Raw genomic sequence first — 14,294 nt, 5'->3', positions numbered from 1 at the left:
CTTTGAGCAGCTGCCAGCACTAATTAAAGGGGCCTCATACCAACCATCAGGACCGGCAGGGCTGCGAGCGTAGAGCGGGGGACTCCACGGACCAGGAGTCCCCGCGCGCCCAATCCCAGCTGGGCTGCTCTCCCTGCCGGCACCGCCCCCCGCCTTCACAACCATCAAAAGGCCGCATTAACAAGGCAACAGCGGACTGCCATTACCAAAGCCGACTTTCCAGCGAGAATCACCGCAATAGCCAGCTGCAGCCGCCACGCCTCGCCGGACCCGCTCCGCGGGTCCCGCATCGCGGCTTTGAGCAGCTGCCAGCACTAATTAAAGGGGCCTCATACCAACCATCAGGACCGGCAGGGCTGCGAGCGTAGAGCGGGGGACTCCATGGACCAGGAGTCCCCGCGCGCCCAATCCCAGCTGGGCTGCTCTCCCTGCCGGCACCGCCCCCCGCCTTCACAACCATCAAAAGGCCGCATTAACAAGGCAACAGCGGACTGCCATTACCAAAGCCGACTTTCCAGCGAGAATCACCGCAATAGCCAGCTGCAGCCGCCACGCCTCGCCGGACCCGCTCCGCGGGTCCCGCATCGCGGCTTTGAGCAGCTGCCAGCACTAATTAAAGGGGCCTCATACCAACCATCAGGACCGGCAGGGCTGCGAGCGTAGAGCGGGGGACTCCACGGACCAGGAGTCCCCGCGCGCCCAATCCCAGCTGGGCTGCTCTCCCTGCCGGCACCGCCCCCCGCCTTCACAACCATCAAAAGGCCGCATTAACAAGGCAACAGCGGACTGCCATTACCAAAGCCGACTTTCCAGCGAGAATCACCGCAATAGCCAGCTGCAGCCGCCACGCCTCGCCGGACCCGCTCCGCGGGTCCCGCATCGCGGCTTTGAGCAGCTGCCAGCACTAATTAAAGGGGCCTCATACCAACCATCAGGACCGGCAGGGCTGCGAGCGTAGAGCGGGGGACTCCACGGACCAGGAGTCCCCGCGCGCCCAATCCCAGCTGGGCTGCTCTCCCTGCCGGCACCGCCCCCCGCCTTCACAACCATAAAAAGGCCGCATTAACAAGGCAACAGCGGACTGCCATTACCAAAGCCGACTTTCCAGCGATAATCACCGCAATAGCCAGCTGCAGCCGCCACGCCTCGCCGGACCCGCTCCGCGGGTCCCGCATCGCGGCTTTGAGCAGCTGCCAGCACTAATTAAAGGGGCCTCATACCAACCATCAGGACCGGCAGGGCTGCGAGCGTAGAGCGGGGGACTCCACGGACCAGGAGTCCCCGCGCGCCCAATCCCAGCTGGGCTGCTCTCCCTGCCGGCACTGCCCCCTTCGGTGAAGCCAATCCAGCATAGCTACAAAAAGAAGCACTACCTCCGCAGCGCGGGAGTGCGCGGGGAGCGCCGGGAGAAGACCGGGACAAGAGCGGGGCCGTCTGTGGCCGTCCGGGGCCAAACGAGGCCGGGCCGGGCCCTTTCTCTAAGTCCCACCCGGGAACCTAATTGTCCCAGTAAGCTATCCTAGCGAAATCCTGCCTACTTGCCTTCGCATCGCTTTACTACCGACAGCGATGTCTTCCTCTGAGGCATTGCAGGCACCGGTCGCACAAGGGTCCTTCTCGTTAGGCCCTTTGGACAAATTCTTTGCCAAAATTAAGACTGACGTAGACCGGGAAATTACCTTGGCTGAAAAAAGGGCGAGTCGGCGTCTTTCTATTGACAGGCTGAAATTAAAACCCACAACACTCGTGGATGCAACTACAACAGTCAGCTCAACTGTAATGGAGTTTACTCCCTCAGTAGATCTTGTAAACATTTCATCTCCCATAGATGACATTCCACTCATCTTTCAGACGGAATCGACCGCACAGAATGAAATCATCACCATTGATGAGCCCGCCAATTCTCAGGTACTTGACATTCAGTCAATTGACTTATGTACCCCTGCTGTAGATCCAGCCCCTCTCTATGACCCAGACATTCCATCTCCCGTGTTTACACCAAGTATATCTGATCACCACACTAAGTGTATGAATCTGGTCCAGCACCCATTGACATCACCTATGGACATTCCTAAAAGCTCTAAAACCCCCTCTAGTAAACTCCCCCTTGGCTCCCCGCCTAGGAAGCGGAGAAAGAAGTTGACAATTAAAAAGAGAGTTGTCCCCCCTAATCAGCCTTCACCTTCCATATTTACTGTTCCTAATAAGGTTGGGGCTGTACTCCCCGAGAAAGAGGCTATTCCCAGTTCCATCTCGGTACCCAGCTACGCGGGTCTATTGGATGACATCGACTGCCTCATTAAGGCACTGATCCTTCCTCTTACTGAAAGGATCAAAAGATTAGGGGAGAATGTGGAAAAACTCCTACAGGGGCATTCAGAGCCATCTTCTCTTAACTCAACTGGCCCTGGAGTCTTTACACAGTCTTCTAAAGAACCTAATGAATCTAAAACATCTAAAACACCTAAGACAGTGTCTGGTACACCCAAGGCAATTGCACCTCCAACACCAGGGCCACGAAAACCGGCCCAAAACTCGAAATTACAGGCTAAAAATAGTAATAGAAGCATTAGTAAAACAACTGTACCAGAAAAACCTCTGACTGCGGATAAACCTAATTCTCCTAGAAGGTCCCACACTAAGCGTCCAAACAATAGCACTAGTTCAAAACCCACACTTACCATGCCACACCAGTCAATTAGTGGAACACAGAACACCGTAGACTTGCCTCCTGAATGCCTAAATTATGTTATAGCGCTAACGGGAGTGTTGCCCCCGCCAGAAGGCAAGCGTGAACATCAGGCCAACCTAAAAAATAAGGTCATCTATTGGCTGAGGAGAAATAGACCACTCCCGCCACACCTTAATGGCGATATCGTCTCGGCCAGACGATGTCATTGGGTAGGTACTAGACCCAAGGATATTGATGGCGACGTGATCCTAGTAAATTTCAAGGATCACAGATTGGTAACCTACATTAGTGATTGGTATCCTGGAATGGGGGAGGGGGGAATTTCAACTCACAACCTAAGCTATTTCTATCCTGAGGCCATACTGAGGAAACCGCCACCTCAGTTTAGGCCCCACCATCCGTATAGCTATGGCTGTCCTAAAACCCCCGGAGGTTTTAACACCCCTACATTTCATAACCTCCACAAGGGTGATAACACTCCTTTTCCCTACCATCCGAATCCTCCTGTCCAATTGTCATATAGACCTTTTGGCCGTGATAGCTTGGCCTATGCAAAGACACGAATAGATCAGAATCTACTCCAAAATACCAATGACTTCTGGCAACAACCCAGTCAGGCACCATTACAACCAAGGAAAACTAACCATTCAAACTTCTACTGGGGCAACCCACGTCATCACAATCCCAAAGAATTTTGGAACATACCCATGTCAAATTTTTACCAACCGTTATCAGGATTGGATGACAATGAATGACTTCATCAATCAATTATTGGAGAGAAATTCTCGGACGGCCTTTGTTCTAGCCACCACATCCCCACCCACTCCGCGCCATCCAGCCCTCTAAAGAGCATTAGTGGCAGAACAGAAGTGGGTACGGACACATCAAACAAACTATGGTCACCTGATCACCCACAGTCACAACAGGGTGTGGGTAACAGTGTAACTCCCAATTCTTTGAACTCTTCACACACTCCTATCACCAGAAGACAACAACTTGACCTACCTTGTGTGAATCGGGGCTGTCCTTCTGTAGACACTTGTGAGGTTACTGCCACTAGCTCACTTATCTCATGGAACGTGGCGGGCCTAGCTAGCAAGGCCCTCAATAAAGCCTGGCTGAACCTTATCCATAGGTATGATATCCTGTGTTTCCAAGAGACTTGGTGCTGTAAGGAAGTGCACTTATTGGGGTACCAAACTTTCTATTCTCCTGCCATACCATCAGCCCAGGGTCACAATAAGGGGGGACTCTGTGTCTATGTATCAACAGCAACAAAGGTTAAGATCCATAAATTTATCTCTAATACCCACTTTCAAATTTTACTTCTCAGGTGGGGCACATTAGAGAATATAGTATTGCTGAACTTTTATAATAATATGACTGACACTGAACTGGAGACCACCATGTCAAATATATCTCGCCTGTTGTCACACATTGTGGATAACCTTGAGGGGGCTACAATAATGTGGGTTGGGGATTTCAATTGTACCATCTGTCCACAGTCCGAATCCCCCTTGTGTGGTATTTCGGACCCTGGCGAGGAATATCCAACTCATTTCGTGCATACAAAGAGAGGGATGTTGTTAAACACTTTTGTCCTTAAATTTAATCTCTGTTTTGCCAACTTGCACTGTCCCTCACCTGTGCAGTTTGAGCCAACGTTCTTTGGTAGAGATTGCAATTCAACCATTGACTTTATATTAATTTCCACTGCCAATTCTGGAATTTTAACTTCGTGTGTGGTTGGTAAGGATGTATTTAGCGACCATTACCCCCTTTCTGTCAGTGTTAAAACAAAGGAACGTAATTTTAAGAACCCAACCCCTTGTAGGTACCCCTATGGTGTTGATCTAGCCAAAATTAACGGCTACACTGTGAAATGGGAGAGGATTGTTCCCGCTGCCTTTTTGAAAAAACTACTTTTAGACTCCGTAAACGATGTTAACCTCTGCTTAGAGGAACAAGCGGACTCTTCTTCTGTTATGACTGCCTTTGGTAACATCCAACAGCGAATAAAAAACTTGCTGACCAGGGCAGCGAACACTAACTATGTACAAAGAGAAGGGTGGTTTGATGGGAATTGCACAAAAGCATTAAAATCTCTTAAAAAAGCTTTAGCCCTAAAACCTAGAGACCCCGATACAATTCGCAGTGCTAGGAAAACATATAAAAGTACATTAAAAGAAAGAACCCTGGCCTTAAAAAAGCAAGTGTGGGATTCACTAAAAGAAGCCTCTGCCCAGAAAAACCCCACCAAGTTCTGGAGGTTTGTTAAATCCTCGTACCAGCCAACTAACAATGGTAATAAAATTGATCTGGCAATAACAGGTGACATATGGTTGACACACTTTAAAAAGCTGTATACGGACATACAGCCAGCTGCAACTACCACTTTAATAGGACATGTTCCAACTGTCCCACAAATTATAGACAGTAGGAGAAAGACCGATCCCCACGTTTCTGCATTCCCTATTGATATCACATTCACGGTGGGGGAGATGTGTGATGCAATTAGGGATAGTGCATCAGGCAAAGCTCCTGGGCCAGATTGTACCCCTGTGGATGTGTACAAGGCTGAACCAGATTTTTGGGCCCCCTTGCTCACAAATGTGTTGAACAAGGGCAACCAACAGGGGTTCATAGATAGCTGGTCGGACGCAATAGTGGTCCCAATCTTTAAAAAGGGCAGGCGTGATGATCCAACCTGCTATAGGCCAATATCTTTATTAGATGGCCTTATGAAACTAGCAGGGAGGATTATCTTAAAGAGACTCCAAGAATGGGAGGAGGAACACAATGTAGTTTCGCACCTCCAATATGGTTTCAGGAAGGGTATAGGGACTGCTGAGCAGTGTCTAAACTTGGCCCTTCTTTGTGCCAAATACACGCAGGCTAGAGGTGGATCACTTTTTATTACTTTTGTCGATTTGAGTTCGGCTTTTGACTGTGTGGACCACCTTTTGTTATGGTCAATATTGGCCGAAATGGGCATCGATGCATGCATAATCACCTTTATTAGAGAATTATACCATAACTGCGGGGCAAGAGTGAGATTTGGTAAGCAAGGCGAATGCACCGACAAATTCGCCTTGTCAAGAGGAGTCAGGCAAGGGTGTATCTTAGCCCCTAGGCTATTTACTTATTATATCAACTCAGTGGGCCACTACCTTTCTCTCTTTCAAAATGACTACCCTACTGTGAAAGGCCTACCGGTTCCGATCCTCCTGTACGCAGACGATGCGGCCATAATGTCCCGAACACAAGTGGGACTGCAGAGGGCAGTGTCTAAATTTGCAGGTTTTATGCAGGATAGAGGGTTAAAAGTAAATATCCAGAAGACTTTTACCATGCCATGTAGTAACAAGCTCACTAAGATCCCTTGCAAAGTACTCCTGAACAATCAGAATATAGCCACCGTAGACAAGTTCTGTTACCTTGGCATAATGTTTGAAAGGAAATGTCGCTGGAAACAGGCGATCGAAGCCAGAAAGCTGGCCTTCATCCATACTATAGGTGCCCTACGCGCCTTTTCTAACAGAGTGGGTGGTAAACCAGCTAAAGAACTGGTTCAAATATACCAGGCGAAGTGTGTGTCCACGGCCACCTACGGGGCGGGTCTTTGGGGCATCGAGAAGGACCAATCCTTGCAGAGTTGTGAGAATCAGTTCATCAACTACCTTCTGGGTGTCCCAAAGACTACATCCACATTCATGACACATATAGAGGCGGGAGTTAAACATCTGGGGGACATAATTAAGATAGCCCCAATTCTCTTATGGCACAAGGTATGGACTACCAGAGAGGCCAGCTTTAACAGGGATCTTCTGGAGGACTGTCTGGCCCTAGATGGGGTCGCAAACTTCCGGTGGTTGTCATACGTAAGATCTGTACTCAATGACCTAGGCCTTCTGGATTACTATGTAAACCCCAGGAGCATGGAGGGTGTAACTAGAGCAGTTCTTAAGAAAACACTGACCACCCATCTGGAAATCTTGAGATGGAACACCGAAAAAAGTAAGCAAACCATCCTAAATTTCCAAGAAATCACCCCTATTGAAGGCATGCAAAAGTATTTAAAAGTGGACCCCAGCCCTTATTATAGAATGCTTTTGACTCGTTTACGTCTCGGTACTTTCTTTCGTATTGTTTCTGTGCCGGAGATGAATAACTGGTCTACATCGACTTTGATATGTCCGTGTGATAGCATCGCACTCCAATCTAACCTGCATTTAATGCTCTTTTGTCCCTTTTATTCCGTCCCCAGAAAGTTTTATTTGAAACCTCTGTTAAAACGATGGGGAGTAAGAAATTGTAAGCCTGCATTCGTACGATTGTTAAAACTGGAAGACGAGCATGTGATTTTTGTGGTATCTCGGTTTTTAAGATCGGTCATGTTGCTGCGGAAAACCATGCTGTGAAACATTTCTGCCTGGGTCTTTTCATGTATTTTGTGCTGGTTATTACTATTTGTAATTCTAACTGTATGATATTGGATGTTTTTTAAGATTTGCTCATGACCGTAGCTCTTCTTAAATGCTAAATTTAACATGCAAGCTTTTATTAAGTGTGATGTTTTTATATGCATTTGTTGTGCTTTTATGATTTTATGCAAATCAAATAAAGCTTATTTCTACTACTCGACCTAACTGTAATGTACTTGACCCATAAACTAGTTTTAAATTGTGTTATTCTTGCCAAATACTTTGTTACAGTCTCCTTTTTCTTCATTATCACAAGAGAGAGTGAGTTCAGCATTTCTTCAGTACAAGAAAACTCTTTTGTTTGATTTATTAGATTCAACTTTTGCTCCAGGTTTGACAAGAATCTAGCCCATATATAGAGTACACATGACACCTGACTTGCCTTAGTTCTCCAATAGCATTATTATAAGGGTGGGGACAATAGCATTGGTATCAGGACGTGTTAGAAATGAGATTTTTGGTTTGCACCAAAGCCAGGCAGAACCCACCACTCTAGTCACACTCCTAAAATAACCCCAGCTCACCCCCTCGGTAGCTTGGCACGAGCACTCAGGCTTATCTTAGAGGCATTGTGTAAAGCATTTGCACATAACCAACAGAAAAACAGTGTTAGCACTACAAAAGAACACCACACCAGTTTAGAAAAATATCCAATATTTGTATCTACTTAAACAAGACCAAATACAATAAAAATCCACAGTACAGTACTTTAAAAATAGTTGCGTTGCAAAATGTCTTTAAATTTCAAAGTTACGTTGAAAACACCGTTCGTACGAGTCGGTAGCTCGGTCCGAGCCTACCAGGATGCTGAAAACAACAGAGTCTCGCAATTCCAACTGACCGTGACGGTACGGGCCAGCAACAGCGAGACATGTTCGTTCACAGTACTTTTCTTAGTGCGACTCACACTGCGGTGCGAGTCGGTCTTGGCATCTGTTGCGGTTGCGATGAGAAGTGGAAGCGGTGCACGGAGAGGTGCCTCTCAATGCGGTGTGAGCAGCGGCTCGGTGACAATCGTCCAAACGGCGTCGTTGGGGCCAAGGCTTACGGTGTGAGGGCGAGACAGTGCTTGATGCGGTACTGGCAGGTCGCGATGCAGGTGACAGCGCCGGTCGCGGCGTCGGTAGCGGTGCAAAGTGGAAGCGGTGCACGGTGCGGTGCCTCTCTGCGGTGTGAGCAGCGGCTCGGTGACGATCGTCCAGACGGCGTAGGTGAGACCAAGACGTGCCATGCAGGGTGAGACTGTGCTCGATGCGGTGCTGGCAAGTTGCGATGCAGGCGACAGAGCCGGTTGGTGGGAATTGGTTCTGGCCGAGACGGACAGCTGTGCGTGACAAGTCGGTCACAGGTGTCGAGCCAGCAGCGACTGTGTCGGTGAGCCCAGGCCAGCGAAGTGAAGTGAGGCGATGCAAGTTTCGGTGCCTCTCGATGCGGAGCAGGCAGCGTCTCGGTGACTCAGTTGAATAACGGAGTCGGTCGCGGTTCCCTCTTCTCTGTGGCAACTGAAACAACGGTTCCAGGAGCGGTACCCAGAGGTTGGTAAAGTTTTTGCAGTCCCTGAGACTTCTGAACAGGAGGCCAGCTCGGTTTCAGGTCCTTGGAGATACTCAGCACAAGTAGAGAAAGTTCAGTCCAGTCCTTTCCCTGCCCAAGGCAGAAGCAGCAGCTGCAAGCCAACCCAACAAAGCAACAACACAGCAAAGGGGCAGTACTCCTCCTGGCAGCTCTTCCAGCTCTTCTTGGCAGGTTCCTTGATTCCAGCGAGATCTAAAGTCTTGGGGTCTGGCCCCCAATATTTATATCAGCAATGGGGCAGTACTCCTCCTGGCAGCTCTTCCAGCTCTTCTTCTTGGCAGGTTCCTTGATTCCAGTAAAATCTAAAGTCTTGGGGTCTGGGCCCCAATATTTATATCAGCAATTCCTTTGTCCTCCGAAGGCAGAGGGGCCTGGACCTAGTTCAAACCAGTTTGGGGTGCATTCTGCCAAGGTGCACCGACTTCCTTTGTCAGTGTGGGCCAGGGTCCTCAGATGCACCACAGGAGGTGGAGCCAGCATTGTGGAAGGCAAGCCCAGCCCTATTCAGACCCAGGTGCTACTCCTCCCACCCATCTATGTGTAGATGTGCCTATTCAACCCTGCTCTCCCCAGCCCCTGTCACTCACAAACCAGACAGCTAATACACAAGCTAGCAGAGGCAGGCTGGATGGTTAGGTCAGAAAATACCTACTTTCTACGAGTGGTATTTTCAAACACAGAATGTTAAAACCAACTTCACTAAAGGATGTATTTTATCATTCCGAGTTCAGGCATACTAAACTTCTGGCCTATGGAGAACAGGTAGCCTTGCAATAGTGAAAAACGAAGTAGGCAGTAATTCACTATCAGGACATGCCACACACACCAGAGCATGGCCTACCTTTTACATACAATGCACCCTGCCCATGGGGGTTTCTTGGGCGTACCTTAAGGGCGACTCACATGTAGAAAAGGGAAGGTTTAGGGACTTGCATGTGTGTACTTGCCAAGTTGACATGGCAACCCCAGGCTGCACACGGGCTCCGCCATGGCAGGCCAGAGTTACACTTTACGGGCTGTTTGCGAGGGTGGCACAATCCAGTGCTGCAGCCCACCAACAGCATTTGATTTATAGGCCCGGCACTCGCAGTGCACTTTACTAGGGACTAACGCATAAATCATATAGGCCAGTCATGGAAATACCAATCCACAACACATTTTATCCAGGAGCACTTGCACTTCACCACTGGATAGCAGTGAGGAAAGTGAGCAGAATCATGACACCAGCAAAAACAGAGTCAAAACCGGGAGGTCAGAAAGCAAAAGGTCAGGGGAAACATGCCAAAAGATGCCAAGTCTAACAGGACAGGACTGGAATGTTTCTCAGTTCATGTTTAAAAACTCATTTTTAATAAATATCTCACTAAAGTATTACGTGGTGGTGCACTGTCATTTACAGACAGCACATTTTCCATTGAAATGGCCACAAACTTTCCCCATTCAGTTTTGCTGATAAAGCTATGCACACTACATTAAAATAGTGTGTGGAAGGGAGGAGCTACGCGCGGATCCAAGATGGACGCGTGACCACAGGGCTCCCGAGACCCTTTCCACCTCTCGCATCTATCCTGCCACATATCCTGATTTGGACGACGGGTTCTACTAGCTGATGCCCTGCAGACATAATATATTTTTTCAGAAATTGATTTGGCCACTGGGAACAGGATTCTCTGCACCTTGGAACTTTGTGGCCTACACCGACGAACCTCCGCTGCCTCGAGTCTCTGAAGTACCCAGGTGGCAATTGAACAACAACGGCCACTGAGATCCATCTGTCGCCCCTGAGGTACTTTCGGTTTCGCTTTTGGTCATCATCTACTGGGACTCGCTGTCTGCTGCAACTGTTGGCCTCGCCCGCCTGCTGGCCCTAAATTTCTTCTTCTCTTGCCCTCATACCTGCCTTTGCTGGTTGGTGTTGTGGGAGCCATTCTCACCAGATCTCGAACGGCCCGACTGGGCTCGCTACCCAGTATGGCGAGCAGGTTGGATAGTGAGAAGAGAGCCACCAGGGGTGCATTCCGAGGGGGAGTAGCCCAATCCAATACAATTGATCGCTTCGCCCGCCCGAAGGGATCCCCTGGTGGAGTGGGTAAAGTTTCGGATGAGACTGGAGATGGCTCTCCTGTGATGGAAGACCTGACACTGCGGGATGTCATGGGCGCCATTGCCGGTGTGAAGACCTCGATGGGCCAGCAGTAAGAGACCCTGGCTTAAAAAATAGACACGGTTGCGATTAAAGTCAACCTCATCAGAACGGACCTCGCAAAGACCAACGAGCGGGTCAAGTCGCTGGACATTAAGACTGCAAGCCTCACGACGGATGTATCTGATCTACAGGCGGAGGTTCGTACTCTCGATCATCAAATGACTTGTTTGCCCGTCGGCTGGACGACTTCGAAAGCCGGGCCAGGCGCAACAACGTCCGTATTATTGGCGTTCCGGAAAGTTCCTCGGAGCTCTCCATGGATCTTTTGGTGGAGGATCTTGTGCTGAATCATCTTGCGCCTAAGGGACTCAGCAACTTTTTCACTGTGGAGCGTGCCCACAGAGTCCCAGGTGGTAAGCCTAAACTGGGCGCTGCACCAAGGCCTATTATTGCCAGGATTTTCAATTTTCGAGATAGAGACGCTATCCTGCAAGCATCACGTACCAATGGACCTACTAAATTTGATAACGCATCGGTCAGCTTTTATCCTGACTTTACGCAGGCGGTGCAAAAACAGCGTATTAGCTTCACCGGTGTGAAAAGGCGCCTCAGAGACATGGGACTAAAGTACGCCGTGCTGTTCCCGGCTCGCTTGCGGATCGAATACGAGGAGCGTGTGCTCTTCTTTGATCGCCCGGAGGTTGCCTGTGACTGGCTCAACACTTTGCCGGCACATCGTGATAGACAGGACCGATCGACGGTAGCTAAAGGTGGCCTTGAGGAACGGGTGGAGTGAGTCCCCACCGGCGTGCCACATATACAGACTTACAGCGGGGGTTTGACTACTACTTTGTGCATGACCTGTCGATTGCTAGGGGTGGGAGGGCTCGGGATTCTTCCTCCTCTAAGGGGTCTTTCTCTCTCTTTTCGTAGATTAGTTCAATGGGGCGACAGGCACACTGCAAGTTGGGGTGGCTTTCGGGTCTAACGCAGGGGTGCAGGGTGGGGGGGGGGTGTTCTATGGGTTTTTCTGGGGGGGGGGCTTTTCGTTTCTTTGTTTATCCCGAGGTTCTGTTTCGCTGAACACTTTGATCACTGTGTCTGTTTCTCTAAGGGGGGAGCGCAGCTCATGTTCTTGGAATGGGGGGTAGGGGGCTGCGGGTGCTGAGCTGGAATGTTAACGGTCTGGGTGATAGGATCAAGCGGGGGATTGTTTTACAGTATCTGAAACGTCTTTCACCTGATATAGTATTACTGCAGGAGACACATCTGATAGGAAATGCTTACCAGGCACTGAATAGAAGGGGATACCGTCTGGTGGCACATTCAGGATTCACTACTGGGTCGAGGGGGTCGGGTGTCTTGGTTAGGAGTTCCCTCCCCTTGGAGATAGATAGCACTGTGTTAGATGAAAGAGGCCGGTACGCGGCCATTACGGGTCGCTGGGAGGGGAAGACGATCTCTATTCTTTCTGTGTATGTCTCCCTGGGTTTACAGTCCGTCACATTTTCTGATCTGGGTAGAGTGGTGCTGAATTTCCCTCTGGGTATGTTGGTGGTTGGTGGGGATTTTAACTCGGTTGTTTGTGGTAGCGAAGATCGTCATAACCCCCCCCCCCCCCGGACTCTTTTGAGGTCGCAGTTATGGATGAGTAACTTCCTGAATGCGTTGGGTTTAGTGGATTGCTGGAGGCACCTACACCCTGGGCAGGCACAATATACTTTCTATTCGGGAGCACACAGGAGTCTCTCTAGGCTCGATTATATCCTGGTGCCAGCGGTGCAGATGGTCTCTGTAAGGGAAATTCGTCATCTTGCTCGGGGGATTTCGGATCACTCTCCTCTCTGGCTTACGATTGATGTGCCCTTTCCCTGATCGCTAGCGCGAGGAAAAGCAAGAATGAGGAAGTGGTGAGACTGGAGACTGCAATCACGTCTCTGGAAGAAGAGTTGGAATCTGGGGTCACACCCAAGGGTTTGCATGTTTTGGCCCTTAAACAGGCCGATTACAAGGCGCTGGTGACGGATGCGGCGAGGATGATGAGTCGTGAGCAGCAGGGACGTTTGTACGATGTTGGTGACAAGGCCGGGAAGTTGATTGCGTGGCTGGATAAGAGAGAAAGGTTGAATCGTGTGGTGCCTGTTGTGGTAAGTGAGGACGGCGAGCGGGTCGTGGACCCGGATGGGATAGTTGCGGTGTTTGCTCAGCACTTTCAGAAGGTCTACGCGCCGGTCTCGGACAGGCCAGAGGAGGATTCACATTTGCTACTTAGGGATATCGCGCTGCCTAGCCTTTCGGAGTCTGATAGAGAGCTTATGGAGGTGGATTTTTCTACTGATGAAATAGCGCTTGCTATCCGCTCCCTTCGTTCAGGGAAGGCCTCTGGCCCGAATGGTCTCCCAATAGAGCTGTACAAATTGTGTCCAGACAAAATGGCGCCACACCTTCGCCAAATTTTTTTAGACACGCGAGATCTTGGGCTTCTTCCCCGGGATCAGAGATTGGCTTCCATTGTAGCTATTCATAAAGATGGGAAGCCTCGTGATCAATGCTCTTCATACAGGCCGATCTCACTCCTGAACGTCGAGCCCAAAAGTTTGGCGAAACTCTTGGCGAATCGTTTGATCACGGTTATCGGTGATTTGATACACCCTGATCAGTCCGGGTTCATTCCTCACCGGAATACGGCTCTCAATTTACGCCGCCTTCATGGTGTGCTTGCAAGGGCGGGGTCACTTCGCGAGTCAGCCATTTTGGTTTCGTTGGACGCCTCGATGGCCTTCGACACGATTGAATGGCCGTATTTGTGGGCGGCCCTCGCTAAATTCGGTTTTGGTCCTCATTTTATTGGCTGGGTCAGACTCCTTTATGAACAATCAATGGCCCAAGTGGTTGTAAACGGTAGGGCTTCGGAGCCTTTCGTCCTGGGCAGAGGCACGCGACAGGGCTGTCCATTATCACCGCCCCTGGTCGCGTGGCTTAGGTGGGAACCGTCGCTTAAGGGCATTAGATGGTCCTCTGACTTTGAGGACCGTATATCGCTGTACGCTGATGATATTCTGTTATACCTCACTTCCCCTCGTAAATCCCTAGGAGTGTTGTTTGACGTACTACGCTCCTTGGGAAGGAACTCGGGTTTGGCCATCAATTGGTCTAAGTCCTGCATTTACCCGCTCACTGCGGAGATGCCAATGTTGCCCCGTGTCTGTCCGATACCAGTATCGTGTGACGGCTTTAAATACTTAGGGATTTATATCTCCTTGGATTCAGCCATACGATATGAGAGGAATCTGCTCCCGCCACTCCACCGGCTTTGGTCCGACGTTGCAGCATGGTGCGGATTGCCGCTGTCCCCGGTTGGGAGAGCGGCCTTGTTTAAAATTATGTCCCTCCCTCG

The sequence above is a fragment of the Lissotriton vulgaris genome, chromosome 8, assembly GCF_964263255.1.
Source record: "Lissotriton vulgaris chromosome 8, aLisVul1.2, whole genome shotgun sequence".
NCBI lineage: Eukaryota > Metazoa > Chordata > Amphibia > Caudata > Salamandridae > Lissotriton > Lissotriton vulgaris.
Note: the sequence above shows the minus strand (reverse complement) of the source record.